This window comes from Sus scrofa, chromosome 11, assembly GCF_054392235.1.
Source record: "Sus scrofa isolate SSC_HxYL_T2T_F1_AM1 chromosome 11, Sscrofa_HxYL_maternal_Yorkshire_Landrace_v2.0, whole genome shotgun sequence".
Lineage (NCBI taxonomy): Eukaryota > Metazoa > Chordata > Mammalia > Artiodactyla > Suidae > Sus > Sus scrofa.
In genome coordinates, this window is record NC_139393.1 from 57408856 (window position 1) to 57424060 (window position 15205).

Below are 15205 nucleotides of genomic sequence, written 5' to 3' on the forward strand. Positions count from 1 at the left end.
CTGTTAGCTGGTACTCACTTCTTATTTTAGGTCCTTGATCAAGGAGAATGCTCAATGGATGGAAAACTATTGATACAAAGGGTATTAAGTCTCTAATAGTTGCAGAGATTGCACTTGTTTCTTAGTCCCCTAGATCTGCAAGATGGTAAGGGAGTTCTTGGGTTTTCCTGATGGATCATTCTGCAGGTAAAGCTGTGTGTCTGGAGAGAAGTTGTAGAAGTTCATTTGAAGGAAACAAAGGAAGGAAGGAGAAAACATCTGCCAAAGGACAGCTTCCCACCAGGCTCAGGAGAAGTTGGGTGCCTGTGGCGCAGTCTGCCCTTCCTGGGACAGTATTGGCAGTGTTCATTTCCTTTACAGTGTATGAAACTTGCTTATTATTGATAAAATGACTGGGGCACAGTGAGGTTAAGTGATTTGCCCCAAGTCACCTGTCAGAGAGCTTGTGATTGGAGGTGAGGGCTGCAGTGCTATTTTTATTACACCTCTTGTTCAGATCTCAGCACAAGGTGTGAAATGAGGTTCTATGTTAGCAGTTTCTCTAACAATTTGGAATTGCGACTTCTTATAATCAAAAACTAGTAAGTATCCTGCACTAAAGGACTGACCTAGACTTAATAATTGAAATGTGATGTTGGTTGGTTCTCCATTGAATAGTTTCAATTCTCTATTTTAATGAGACTTTAAGGAGATTTTTAGGTTTCTAAAATAGGAAACTTGACCTATTCTAAATTAGGTAATAGTCTGCCTCATTTTTCCAAATGAATGTGATATAAATTTATTGATTATTCTACAATGAATTTATTTATTTATTTATTTTTATTTTATTTTATTTTACTTTTATTTTTATTTTTATTTTTTTGTCTTTTCTAGGGCTGTACACACGGCATATGGAGGTTCCCAGGCTAGTGGTCTAAATCAGAGCTGTAGCTGCCGGCCTACGCCAGAGCCACAGCAACACTGGATCCAAACCGAATCTGTGACCTACACCACAGCTCACGGCAACGCCAGATCCTTAGCCCGCTGAGCAAGGCCAGGGATCGAACCTGCAACTTCGTGGATCCTAGTCGGATTCACTAACCACTGAGCCATGATGGGAACTCCTACAATGAATTTATTTAAAAAAAAAAACTTTATTGATTAATGGAATTTATTTTTCTACTTTAAGCATTTTGTGGATTTTACAGCTGCATGTGGAGTTAAATTTATAATTTCCTCTTCTCTGTAATTTAGTTTATTTGTGTGGTTTTCTGTGATTTTTCAATATTTTCTTGACAAGTGTTATTCACATAAAATGATACTTTTATTCATGTGACATAATTTTTCATCAGGGGACTTAGAAACATGTACATATACAATGTATAGATTTTTCATTTATATTGTAAATATTTATGGTATATTTAAAATTAGAGTCCAGGTAGTTTTCTTCTTTCTTTTAATTAAAAAGAAGCCAATATTAAAAGGAAAATATTGTAATCATGGAAAAAGATACTAGATTCATTATGTGTTTCATGCTGCTCTTAAGAGGTTTTCTAGCCTTTTCATTTGCCCCCTTGTCTTTTGTTCAGAGTAATGTATTCTGCATTAGTAGCCTTTTCAAGCTCTCCAGTGCATAGACTGCCAAAATTACAAGATTATTTACAGTGGGTTTATATTGTGGACGTCTGTCCACCAGGGACTTAACAAGCTGAAATTGTCAACCTGGACTTCAACCAATGGCCTCAAGCTAAAAGGTAAGTGAAATTTCAGCAGTGCTGTAGAACACTTACAAGTGTGTCTTCATTAAATCAACGATGTTCTCCAAAAGAGAGTTATTTCCAGTCAAAAATACAATTTGGCTCCACTATCAGATGATGTAAAAAAAATTCAATATACAAAAAGGGCTCAGCCAGATGCCAAGGGGCAGAGTGTACCTTGCTGCCTCTTCTGCTTAGAGATAATCTTCGTAAGAAGTGGTACACCGTGTGATGTCACGTCAGAGCCTTCTCTGAGGGGCCCCACTTTAATCCTTACATGATAATTAGTCAGATGGAAGCCTCAAAAGTTCGGTGTCTGGTGGGTTACCATCCCCTCTCCTACTACCCCTTTTGATCTGCTTGGCCTAGAAAGGAAATACTTTATCTGGTGTTCAATGGACTGAAAGACGTAAGAGGAGAGCTTATTGTACACTCATTGTGATTTGATTTGGCGTTTTGCTCAAAACTATGCCTGTTAACTTTCCAGAAAGTAGAAAACTCAGAATGTGTTGGACTGTTGTGAACAATCCCATTTTCAGAGTCATTCCATAATTTACTGTTTGAATTCTGAAGCACAAACTGTAGTCGAGGGCAATTTCAGAGCAAAATCATCTCCTTTAAGATCCAAGTATTCCCTATGAGCATCTAAGACTCTAAGTGGATTCACTTTATTAAAATGGATTTTAGACAATATGAAACACAGGATTATGGTTGTGACTATTTTGGGTCATTTAAAAATGAGGACGTGCAGATCTAGATTTGAGTGAAACTCTGAAATCTGGAAATAAAATATGAATCAGTTGACTTTACTTGCTAGAGATGTCTTCCAAAGTTAGGATTTTCACGGTAAACATAAAACTAAATATAAGGTAATCCCTGAATCTCTATGTTGTCTGTTGCATATGCTTTGGAGATTCCAGTTTTGCAGAACACATGAACATTCACTTAGCATTTATTCATTCAGTGCTTATTTATTTTATTTATTTGTCTATTTATGTAAAAGAAAGAGAAAGAAAAAGGAGGAAGGGAGGGTAGGAGGGATAGATGACTGTTATGAGCCAGGCTGTGTACTAAGTTTAAAAGAAAAAATTTTGTCTCCTAGGAACTTAGAATTTATAGGGAAGACTTATGTAAACAAAAATTTTCAGAAGGTGATCTGTCCAATTATAATACAATTTGGTGCAAAAGGAGTAGAGAAATTAGAATATTTACTCTGGCTAAATAACATAGGTTTCATGTAGGAGATGACCTTAAGCTGAGTCTTCAGTGATGAATGGGTGGTTTATAACATAGGCAGGTGGTACATGCACAAGGCAAAATAATAATCTTAATAATAATAATGTTAAATAAAATAAAAAGCACTAAAGTTGTCAACAACAGAGCTGCTCCTCATTTTCCCCAGTATCATCTTACTTCTAGTTGTAACAGTTTTTTTTTTCCTCTGTCTTTAAGTATTTCTCTACTGCCATATTGTAGTCTATCTATACATTCATTAGTCTTGACCCCACCCTGCCTCATATGTAGAAGAAGGGACATTGCCAGCCCCTTCCCTCCTCCTCTTTCTCCAACTATATCCATTTTAGTTTTGTCAGACATAGATTTCCCTTGTATTGTTAAGACAGGAGTAACATTTCAATGCCATTCTCTGAGCATAACGAGGTCTCCTTTGCCTGGTTGATAGCTGATTCTAAAAGTTGAAGCCCCATTACAGATATTTACATCATCAAGATTAAGTTCATTAGGTTCACTTCTAAGCAAGGATTTCTCAATAAATTCACCAATTCTGGACACCTCAGACCCACTCTTAAGGGGCAGGATGCCATCATCGTGGATATGTGAATCTCCTCACACACCACGGATTGCTTCATGTCATGTCACGTCTAATATGAGCTTATGGCATCTCCTCTGGAGTGCTTTCTTGTAGTTTCTAATCCTCTCTGTTTCCTTTTTTGTGGGAAAAAATCATATAATTTCTTCATACTGCTGGTCTTGATTCTCTTTTGTAAGAAATACATTCTGTTTGCCTTAATAGTTTCTTGGAAATCACTGTCAAGATTTTCACATAGCCTGTGATGACTTTCCAAGCTTGATGCACAGCTGTCATCCTGGGATTTTATTTTCGATATTTGCTGAGTTAGGTGCCCTCTTTATCAGACCTTGTTATTTGTCTTTTTGTATTTTTTTTCTGGAGCATCTATCAATATTTCAGAAAGGGTAATTGCAAGGTGAATATTCTGATTCTGTATATGTCTCAAATGCTTTGCTGTCCTTCACACTAACTCACACTTCAGGCATAAATTTTGTATTAACTTGTGATGTAACAAATGACCAAACCTGGCCTAAAACAACACAGATTTATTTATTATACTGTTCTGTAGGTCAACTCCAACAGGGTTTTCATTGCACTAAAATTAAGGTGTTAGCCAGCTGTGTTCTGTTCTGGAGGCTCTGGGGAAGAATCTGTTTCCTGCCCATTCAAGGTTGTTGGCAAAAATCAGTTTCTTGTGGTTATAGGACCAAAGTCTGCATTTTCTTGCTGCTGGTTAGTAAACTGAGGGCCGTTCCTTGTTTTCAGAGACCACTGCGTTCTTTGGCTCCTAGCCACCTGCTTCCATCTTTGAAACCAGTAATGGTGTCACATCTCTGATTCTTCTTCTACAGCTCCTCTCTCTGACTCAGCCAAAAAAGTTTCTTCTAAGAAAGTGGAACCCAAGTGGTTATGCCAGGAAAGTCTTCTCATCTCTGGTGCATGAGCGCAATTACATCTGCAGAATCCATTTTGCTATCTAAGGTAATATATTCACAAGTTTGGAAGGTTAGCTTGTGAGCATCTTTGGGGCCATTATTTTACCTGAAAAGCATTTTCCCTCAGAAACTTAGAGGCACTACTCTTTCATCTTATAGAACACTCACTCAACACTCACTTAAGTGTTGTTGATATAGAATTTTCTGTCAACTTTATTTTTATTTTCCTGTTAGGAACTTCTTATCTCTTTGGAAAATGTAAGAGTTTATCTTCATCCTTGTAATTCCAACATTTGAAATGTCTAGGTACGGTTCTTTTTTTAATTCCTCCTTTTGGCCATCCGAAGGCCCCAGCAATAAGACTTCCCGGGTCTTTCTTTGTGTCAGGAAATTTTTCCTCTAGCATTTTTGAATGAGTGATCTTCATTCTACTTTTCATATCCACCATTAGGTCTTAGTCAATATTGCACTTGGTAAATATTGATGTGAGTGAGAGATATTTAAGCTGAGCATATAGATTTGGCTGTCAGAAGCATAAGGAAGCAGAATGTATATATGCATTATGAAAAGAAAAGCCAAAGAAAGAGACCAAGAACACTTCTATTTCAGAAGAAAAGGAAGGAAGGGCCAGTTATCTTGTGGAATGGAGACATTAAACAAGAAATTGCTTCTGGTAGAATTCCAGTCTCTAAAATGTCCAGATATACCTCTGAATTATTGACTTCTATTTGATTCTTAAGAAATATATACTTTTTTCCTGATCTTCTAAAAAAAATTGTCTAAGGCTATATAATTTGAAATTGCATTGTAAACTATAAAGTGCCAGCTATAGATTGTTAATATGATTGCTCTTATCTCAGAATGCTTTTATTCTTTCTGTAAATACAATATTTTTTTTAATTTATTGAGGAACAGTTGACAAATATAATTGTATGCATTGTATGCATTTAAAGTGTACAAGTGGGAGTTCCCTTCGTGGCTCAGTGGTTAACAAACCCAACTAAGATCCATGAGGATGTAGGTTCAATCCCTGGCCTTGCTCCCTGGTTAGGGGATCCAGCATTGCCATGAGCTGTGTAGGTCACAGATGTGGTTCAGATCCCATGTTGCTATGGCTATGGCGTAGGCTGGCAGCTGTGACTCCAATTCGAACCCTAGCCTGGTAACGTCTATATGCCACAGGTGCGGCCCTAAAAAAAAAAAAAAAAAGCAAAAAAAAGTGTACAATGTGATGATTTTATATGTATGTGTGTATGTATATAGTAGAGTTATTATCAAGATCATGATAATTAACATATCCAGGTAGTGTGTGTGTGTGTGTGTGTGTGTGTGTGTGTGTGTGTGTTGAGGATACTTAAGATCTACTCTCAGCAATTTCCAGGTATACAATACTATAGTCACCCTGCTGTACATTAGTTCCTTAGAACCAACATTTCTTATGTGAGTCAAATTAAGCCTCAATCATTCTAGGTCTCTTCCTCTTTACTTTATCTTGCCTTAGTATTTCTGTTCAATCATATCTTAAATATTTACAGTGTACTCTAGCAGTAAGATTTATACAAGGACCCAGGAAGATGATATTTGAAACTGAGATCCAAGCTCCAAAAAGACGGGGGGAAATGGAATAATCATTGCATGTTTGAACACATTGAAGGAAAAAAGTTTATCTAAACATACTCTTGTTTTTGATGCCACCTGGCCATGGCTAATCATGACGCTTTGTGTGGCTGAGGCATAATGAGTTTTTCAGCCGTCTCCCTACTGAACAGTGATGGGCACTTCCTACCATTTCAACAGATGAATATTTTTGCAGCCCTGGCCCACAATAAATACTTTTTATCCAAAGTCAGTCTTCTTGTTCTGGTGATTACAATAGCAAGGTAGAGAAAATAGGGATGCTGTACAAACTAACATTGTAATGAAGATCTAAATTTGCTCATTATCCCTTGAAACAGCAGTTAGGAGGTACAAGGGGACAGGCTATTGCTGTTCTTTCGCGTACTCTGCAAGGAGAAGGAAGCAATTTGAATAAAATATCTGACAAATAAACTGTTGGGAATTTGTCAGAAGTATGTTCGTGGTCTCCACAGGAAGTCTGTGAGGAGAGTTGAAGGCTTGTAATGATGAGGAAGTCTTTGCCCCCGTCTGTGATATAAGGGATCCCTCCTAGAATTATGTCTGCATCCTGCCTGCCCTAAGGGGCCACTCCTGCCCCTCCCCAGGCTAGTCCTTGGGCTCAAAACCAAAAGATTTCTCGGAAGGATTTATTTAAGATGTAGTAAACTTTCCTCTTTGACCTCGATTTGGTGACCTGTGTAATCTATACCTGAACCATTTTTTTTTTTAATTTCATTTGCCCTCGGAGAACAAATTTATTTTATTTTATTTTTTAGCATTTATTCATTTATTTATTTATTTAATGATTTTTTTATTTTTTCCATTGTAGCTGGTTTGCAGTGTTCTGTCAATTTTCTACTATACAGCAAAGTGACCCAGTCATACATGCATATTTTCAAATATATTTGTAGCTGCCACTCACCACAAAGAACTGAAAAATAGAAGGCATCTTCTAGAAAACTGTCTTTAAAGAGAATCATAAAAATGGCTTACTATTTTCAAGGCCACATTACAGAAGAAACACACATTTCTCAAATAAGTCACTCCATAAATTAAAATCCAGTAGAATATGTTTATGTTGAGAGTTTATTGTGCTTTTTAACATGAAATTTTAAAGATCTGGTTAAAATACATTTTCAAGAAATTATTGAAATTGATTGAAAATTATCTCATGCTTTTAGGGTCACCAGTTAAAATATCTACCAATTCAGTCTGGGAGTTCCCATTGTGGTGCAGCGGAAACAAATCCGACTAGTAACCATGAGGTTGTGGGTTCCATCCCTGGCCTTACTCAATGGGTCATGGATCCTGTATTGCTCTGGCTGTGATGTAGGCCAGCAGCTGTAGCTCTGATTTGACCTCTAGCCTGGGAACCTTCATATGCTGTGGGTGCAGCCCTAAAAAGCAAAAAAAAAAAAAAAAAAAAAAAAAAAAGAGAGAGAGAGAGAGAGAAATTGCATCTGATAAAAGGAGGGGAGGGTTAGTTACAAAACAATATACAATAAAATATGTATAGCCCTCATCAATCTGAAGTGGGAAGTGAATGATGAATTTAAAGTTCCTTCAAAGGAGTTCCCATTGTGATGCAGCAGAAATGAATCTGACTAATATCCAAAAGGATGTGGGTTCGATCCCTGGCCTAGATTAGTCGGTTGATGATCCGGCGTTGCCATGAGATGTGGTGTAGGTCACAGATGTGGCTTGGATCCCACATTGCTATTGCTGGGGCTGTGGTGTAGGCCAGCGGCTATAGCTCCAATTCAACCCGTAGTCTGGGAACCTCCATATGCCTCAGGTGTGGCCCTAAAAGGCAAAATAAAAACAAGTTAAAGTTCCTTCATAATGAATAGCTCCTTTGTTTCCCTGAGAATTAAAACTTAAATTTTTTTTTGCCAAAAAATTATAGTTTCTTAATGAAATTAAGTTTCTTAAGAAATAATTATAGTTTCTTAAACAAGGTATAGACTTATTTTTGTATTGAAAGGGACAGTGGAAATCACCTTGGCAATACAAAAACATTTAAGTGAGAGCCCTCAGTAACAGACTCTGTCTTTGTGTTTTTCAAAATATATTTATATTTTGCTATCTAGATGGAAATTCTTTTTGGTTACAAATCACTCAGCAGACAGAGTTCAAGTTTTCAGTTTTACTGGATAGCCTCACTAATTCTGGTGAAAAAGCCCAAATGAATAGATAAAGAGTATACTGCATCCTCTGTAATGTGTTGAGGAAAGCTAAGTTAAACCCAATAAAAATCAGAAGTAAAGAAATAATTGACATAGCAGAAATGAATGGACTTGAAAACAGAAACAAAAAGCTTAACACATCTCTAAAGAGACTGACAAAGAGAGGAGATGCAAATTACTAATACCAGGAAAGAATGAAGAGTTATCATACAGACCCTACAGACTTAAAAAAGCTAATTAGAAAATATTAGAAAAATATGATGCCAATAAACATATCTTAGAAAAAATGGACCAACTTTTCAAAAGCTGTAAGCTACAAAAACTCTTTAGAGAATAAATGGATAATCTGGAGTTCCCTTCGTGGCTCAGTGGAAATGAATCTGACTAGCATCCACAAGGAGGCAGGTTTGGTCCCTGGCCTTGCTCCGTGGGTTAAGGATCCGGCATTGCCATGAGCTATGGTGTAAGTCGCAGATGTGGCTTGGATCTGGTATTGTTGTGGCTGTGGCGTAGGCCAGTGTCTACAGCTCTGATTCAATCCCTAGCCTGGGAACCTCCGTATGCCATGGGTGTGGCCCTAAAAAGACAAAAAAAAAAAAAAAAAGGATAATCTGAATAGCCATGAATCCATTGAAAAAACTTAATTCATGGTTAAAAGGTGACATTGTTTCACCTTCCAACAAATAAAATCCAAGCCCAAATAATTTTATTGATGAATTTTACTCAACATTAAAAAAATACTAGCTCCTCACAATCTCATGCAGAAAATAGAAGAAAATGGGACCCTTCTAACTCATTTTCTGAAGCCAGTCTTGATATTAAAACAAAACAGAAAAAAGCACTGGTCAGAATGGCCATCATCAAAAAGTCTACAAATAATAAATGCTGGAGAGGGTGTGGAGAAAAAGTAACCCCCTACGCTGTTAGTAGGAATGGGGATGTAAATTGATGCAACTACTATGGAGAATGGTATGAAGTTTCCTTAAAAACAAAAAATACAGTTATTATATGATCCAGCGATCCCACCCTTGAACATATATGTGGTAAAAACTCTAATTTGAAAAAGTACATGTACCCAAATATTCATAGCAGCACTATTTATAATAGCCAACCTAAGTGTCCATTGACAGATGAATGGATAAAGAATTATTCCACACACACAGTGGAATATGACTCAGTTCTGAAAAAAGAGTAAGATAATGCCATTTTCATTCATGGATGAACATAAATATTATGATACTAAGTGAAGTAAGTCAAACAGAGAAAGACAAATATCATATGATATGGCTTATATATGTAATCTAAAAAACAGATAAAAATGAACTTATTTACGAAACAGATATTTTGACCCACAGACATAGAAAACAAACTTATAGTTGCCAAAGGGGAAAGTGGAAGAGGATAAATTAGGAGTTTGGGATTAAAATATGCACACTGCTATATATAAAATAAATAAATAATTAGGACCTAATGTATAACACAGGGAACTCTACTTAATATCTTATAATAACCTATAACAGAAAAGAATCTAAAAAAGAATATATATATAATAACTTAATCCCTTTGTTATATACCTGAAACTAATACATTGTAAATCAGCTATATTTTAATAAAAATTTTAAAAAGAACCAGATAAAAATTTTATAAGAAAACTATGAACCAGAATATCTCAGGATATAGACACCAAAAATTCTCAACAAAGTATTAGCAAATCAAACTCAGCAATACTGCATAAAAAGAAAAACACACCATGACCAATTGGGTTTAATCCTAAGGATGCAAAGCTAATCTAAAATTCAAAAATCAATCATTATTGTCATTTATCATATCAATAGACTATAGGGAAAAAAATTCAAAATCATCTCAACAGAGACAGAAAATTACTTGATACAATCAAACATCCATTCATGATAAAGTCTCTCAGTTAGAAGGTATTAAAGAGTACCTGATAAAGTGCTTTTCTTACTCGATAAAGGTGTAGAAATTAATAAATAGAAACTTCAGTTAAATAGAGTTAGAGCAGAGGATCGTCATGCCTTACAAAGACAGTGGAGCCCAACGGAAGAGAAACTTCTTTTTTCCTGGCAAGAGCTCAACCAGTGCTAGACAGTCAAAAGACAGCCAAGAAAAGCCATGGACTCTTTGATTACTAGAGCTTTCTCAGGGGCATTTTCTCCCTCTATAAATGAGTTTCCTTCCTTTTTGCAGGGCACTTGTATATGGTTTGCTATGTTTACAAACCCCAAATTGCAATTCTTTGCTGATCCAAAATAAACCCATTTTTGCTGGAGCAATAACTGGTGGTCTGTTTGTTTAGGATCAACATTTTGGTAGCATGTGTGGTAATCCAGAGAGGACCCCTAACAGTTCCAAGGCTGCTAGGCAAATAGGTGTCATACCTACATTAAGCCCATGGACACTTACTGCTTTTCTCATCCTACCCCAGAGTTTGAAGTACATCTTTGTACTGGATATGAGTGTCTGCTTTTTGCGTTTTGAAGCTTTGGGGGCTTTATTTGGAATCTGTTTTAAGGCTTCACCCTTTCTGGTTAAGGCCTTGTTCTGGTCTAGCACTTTGAGCTGATTTTGAAATTAGACCATTACACCTTGCTAGCCTTAGAACTTTTCTTTGGGGAACAGAGGCGCTTTCATTGGAACTATGCTGGTTCAGCTTTTGGCAAAACTAACTTTGGATTACAGGCTATACTACTGGAACTGCACTGAGCATCTTTCAGCCTGGCTGCTGAGGGACCAGACTGTTCTCTTAGAACTGGCTGGTATTAGGTCTGCAGACTGTTTGAATTGTTTAGGCTGTTTGAAAATTATTCTCTTACTCAACAGAAAAACATCAGAAATGGGAACCCTGTTATCCAAATATTTTGAAGGCACCCCTCCCCTTACAGGTCCTGGCCAATCTTATGGTTGGAAACTATGGTCTTTCTTCCTATGTGTGCTAACTGGACCAAACTAAAGGCAATTAAGAACATCAGTGGGAACCATGGGGAACTTTTAGAAACCCTTGACTGGACTTGAACATCATCTGGTGACCTGAAAGTCAAGATTTCTTTGAACAAACAGATCAACATCTGGTGAGACAGGATTCCCGAGATATTCAGGCCAGGGCTGTTGGAAGTTTGTCATCAAATCTTTGAGGATGACTTAACCCTTGTGTGATCTTGATAGCGTATAAACTTTGGGTTGAAAGTGCTGAGTATTTTTCCTCCCACCCCTCTTTGTCACTAAAATGTGACCTCCATAGTCTTGCTTTTTATGATGATGTGAAGACACAGAAAGAAGGCAGCTGTTTGTAAGCCAGGCAGAGGCCCCCCAGCAGAACCTGACCCTGCTGACATCCTGATCTTGGGCTTCCAGCCTCCAGAACCATGAGAAATACATTTTTGGTGTTTACCTACATGATCTGTATTATTTTATGCTGGCAGCTGAGCTAAGACAAGAAACAAAAACAAGGGAGGATTGACCCCTCCTTCGTTGGTGGAATGGGCACCTTAGAACTCTTGGGAGGGTTCCTCCAGGGCAGCTGGGCAGAGTGTTTCCTTCAACAAGCGCTAACTGAACTCCTGATTGAACCACCCTTGAATATTCCCCTTGACCCAGATTTGATGATGAGCACTGCCTTGGGAACTAGGCATTTCAGTAAAGGTACCAATTTATCCTAGAATGAAATCTAGAGGAATAGACAATATTATCACATACTTTGTTTTTTGCTTTTTGTTTTTTTTTTTTTACTCTAGGGAACATTTTAACATTGTTGAGGGAAGGGGATGACTATCTTTGACAGTTTGTTTCCAATTCTTAATAACCTGGGTGCATTTCCCCACACACACCCATTTTCAGACTATTTTTCTCTTTTCTGAAGAATTTTTCGTATGTTACTATGATAGTCCCATCAATCATTGGTGTCTAAGGGGAAAAACTTGGAAGGATAGGGTTAGGAGTTCCCGTTGTGACTCAGCAGTTTAAGAACCTGACATAGTGTCCATGAGGATGCAGGTTTGATCCCTGGTCACTCAGTGAGTAAAGGATATGGCATTGCCACAAGCTGTCGTGTAGGTCACAGATGTGGCTCAGATCTAGCATTGCTGTGGCTGTGGCATAGGCCTCAGCTGCATCTCTGGTTTGACTCTTGGCCTGGGAACTTCCATATGCCGCAGGTGCAGCCATAAACAGGAAAAAAAAAAAAAAAAAGAGGAAGAAGAAGGGTGGAGTTAGACCTTCCTCAGACTCTCTGTAAATCATATCACAGGTGATCTGCTTTCACAGCCGAGGAGGGTCAGCATTTCCAGCTGAGCCCCTGTAGGGCTGACGGTCAGAACTATCACACTGTGATAGCTATGTGCAGAAGCTCTGCAACAAATTGCATGAAATAAGTTTTTCTTCTTTTAATCCCCATTAAGTATAAATAATATAAATGATTATCACACAAATACCATAACTCAGCAACACTTAATATAGCAAGGCATGGAGCACATGGCTTTTGAATTTGAATATGCATCTCTTTTGTATAACCTGGGTCTATTAATTCTTTACATAAAACTCAAGTCCCAGGGTTTGAATATAGTGTTACTGTAAAAAGTCCAAAGAATCTGCGTGCCACATTTCTCTCTTAGTCTGAAACTGCACTGTAGTCCACAAGCAACTCGAGGCCTCCTGTCTATTTACATCATCTAAACAGTTAATCTTATGGCACAATAAAACCTGAAGCAAAACAATTCACACCAGAAGAATGCCTAGCCAGCTGCTGCAGAAGTGTGCAAAACCTGCAAAATAAAAAATGTTACATTTTACTGGTATGCAGGTATTGTGTTAAAAAAATGTACATATTATCTATAGATGCATCTTATGAAACACGTACGCAAACATATACCGGCTTTGGAGTAAAATAACACAGAACATTTAGTCTTCTCTTCTTGCTGCTTTAATAATGAAATAATGTGTTACTAAGCCTAATTTTTTAAATGTTCGGTGGAGCCTATCTCTGGGATCTCCGACGGTGGGACCGTGTTAGCTGCTTTCCACAGGCACTGACCATTACTCTGCACATGCGCTTTGGAGCAGCACAGTGCAAGTCCCTTCCTCTTGGATGGCAGGCACTTAGGGTGCCACCATGTCACATATGTTTCCAATTAATCTCCTGCCAGGCTATCTGATTGAATTATGCCATCACTGATATGTTTTAAAGGCTTAACTAGTTCAAAGCATAGCCATAGGTTAAATACTGTTGAACCCTCAAATGCAAAATATATGGTTAACATAAACAAATAATTTCACAGATACAAACATGGCTCGTGGGATGCTATCATAAGGGGAGGTAAATGCCTTTGTCTTATTTTGTCCTTATACCCCAAACCTTAGAGTGCCCATTTTTTAATACTAAAAAATAAGGCACAAGGAGAAGTTTCCATTTATTACAGTATAGACAAACAATCTGAATAATTCAGGCTGTGTTTACAGAGCACAAAGTGAGGTTCAGATTTCATAAATATTCATGATTAGTGTGGGTAAGCCATCCAGATAATTCAGAAACCGCCCTATCCCTGAATGGTTCAATTTGCTGGTATAAAGGGAGCCAATTTACCAGGTAATTATGATGCCTCCACTTCACCACTAAGTATAGAACCAAAGGGAAGAAAATACCTCCTTATTTTTTTTTTTAAACTCAATTCAGATTTCAATTTGATTATGTGGATTTGGCTATAAAAGGAGATAATTCAGATTCCTGGCCTCTGTTTTAAATGTGGCGTTTCTCTTTCCCTTCATTTGCTGATTCTCACTTTCCACCCTTGGTACAGAGAGTGCACAGGAGAGACGAGCATGTAGGTCTTTGCGCCTTGTGATTTCATCCAATGAGATTATCTAGCAGCTGGTGAAACTGTCACTCCGAAGGCAGTGATACTGTCTACTTGGGGGAAGTGGATGGTTTCCTCCACAAGGACATCCCAGGAAGTAGGTCAACTTGTATTTCTAAGGGGAGCTGAGAAGAAGTAACTAAAGTGGCATTTAAGACCTCTGTCCTATTTATCTGTATTATTGGTTCTTTTAATAAATTGGTTTAGTAGCTAGAAAATAGCTATCCAAGAGAAAAGACAGATGAGAAATTATTGGTGGAAAACAGCAGGAAGGACTTTTTTTATGTGTGTGTCTTTTTAGGGCCACACCCATAGCATATGGAGGTTCCCAGGCTAGGGATCCAATCCGAACTGTAGCCGCTGGCCTAAGCCACAGTCAGAGCAATGCTAGATCTGAGCCATGTCTGTGACCTACACCACAGCTTACAGCAATGCTGGATCCTTAACCCACCAAGTGAGGCCAGGGATTGAACCTGCCTCATGGATGCTAGCATCCTTGTGGGTGCTAGTCAGACTCCTTTCTGCTGAGCCACAATGGGAACGCCAGGAAGGACATTTTTGAAGATGGTAATGGAAAGTAAGAACTCTGAACATAGTTCTAAGATTCCATCCTTGTGTTGGGTTTGGAACATACTGATGAATGTTGATCTCCTATGGAAACCTTGACTTTTCAGAAGCCCTTGATTCTATTGAGGTTTTCTTCTAAAGCCTTGTGAGTTTCACAAGTATCTAGTATTTACTGAGGGTTGTTCTCACAACCACACAAAACTAGACAGTCTGATATATATATTATGGTGGGTCCTAGCTTTCAAAGAGCATCTCCATCTAAGAAGGCAGCAACGCTGACAGAAATACAGGGGCAGCATCAGGCCTCCCTGTTGTTTTCACAGCAGGTGACAGAACTCTGCCCTTTCCTCCCACAACTGAGTCTGCCTGAGCCTTTAATACTCATTTTTCTGGCCAGAATAAATTCTGCTCATTTGGCTGGGCTTCACCTCTTAAGCGATGGTGAGAATAGGGCTCCCTGACAGAACTGCAAGAAGGGCATCAGTTT

General features: G+C 38.0%; 1 long non-coding RNA gene across 1 annotated transcript in view; it reads left to right on the plus strand.

Annotated features, from left to right (window-relative positions):
- The window catches only part of LOC110255833 (uncharacterized), a 217375-nt gene that overhangs the window by 170597 nt on the left and 31573 nt on the right, over positions 1-15205 (plus strand). The window lies entirely within an intron of this gene.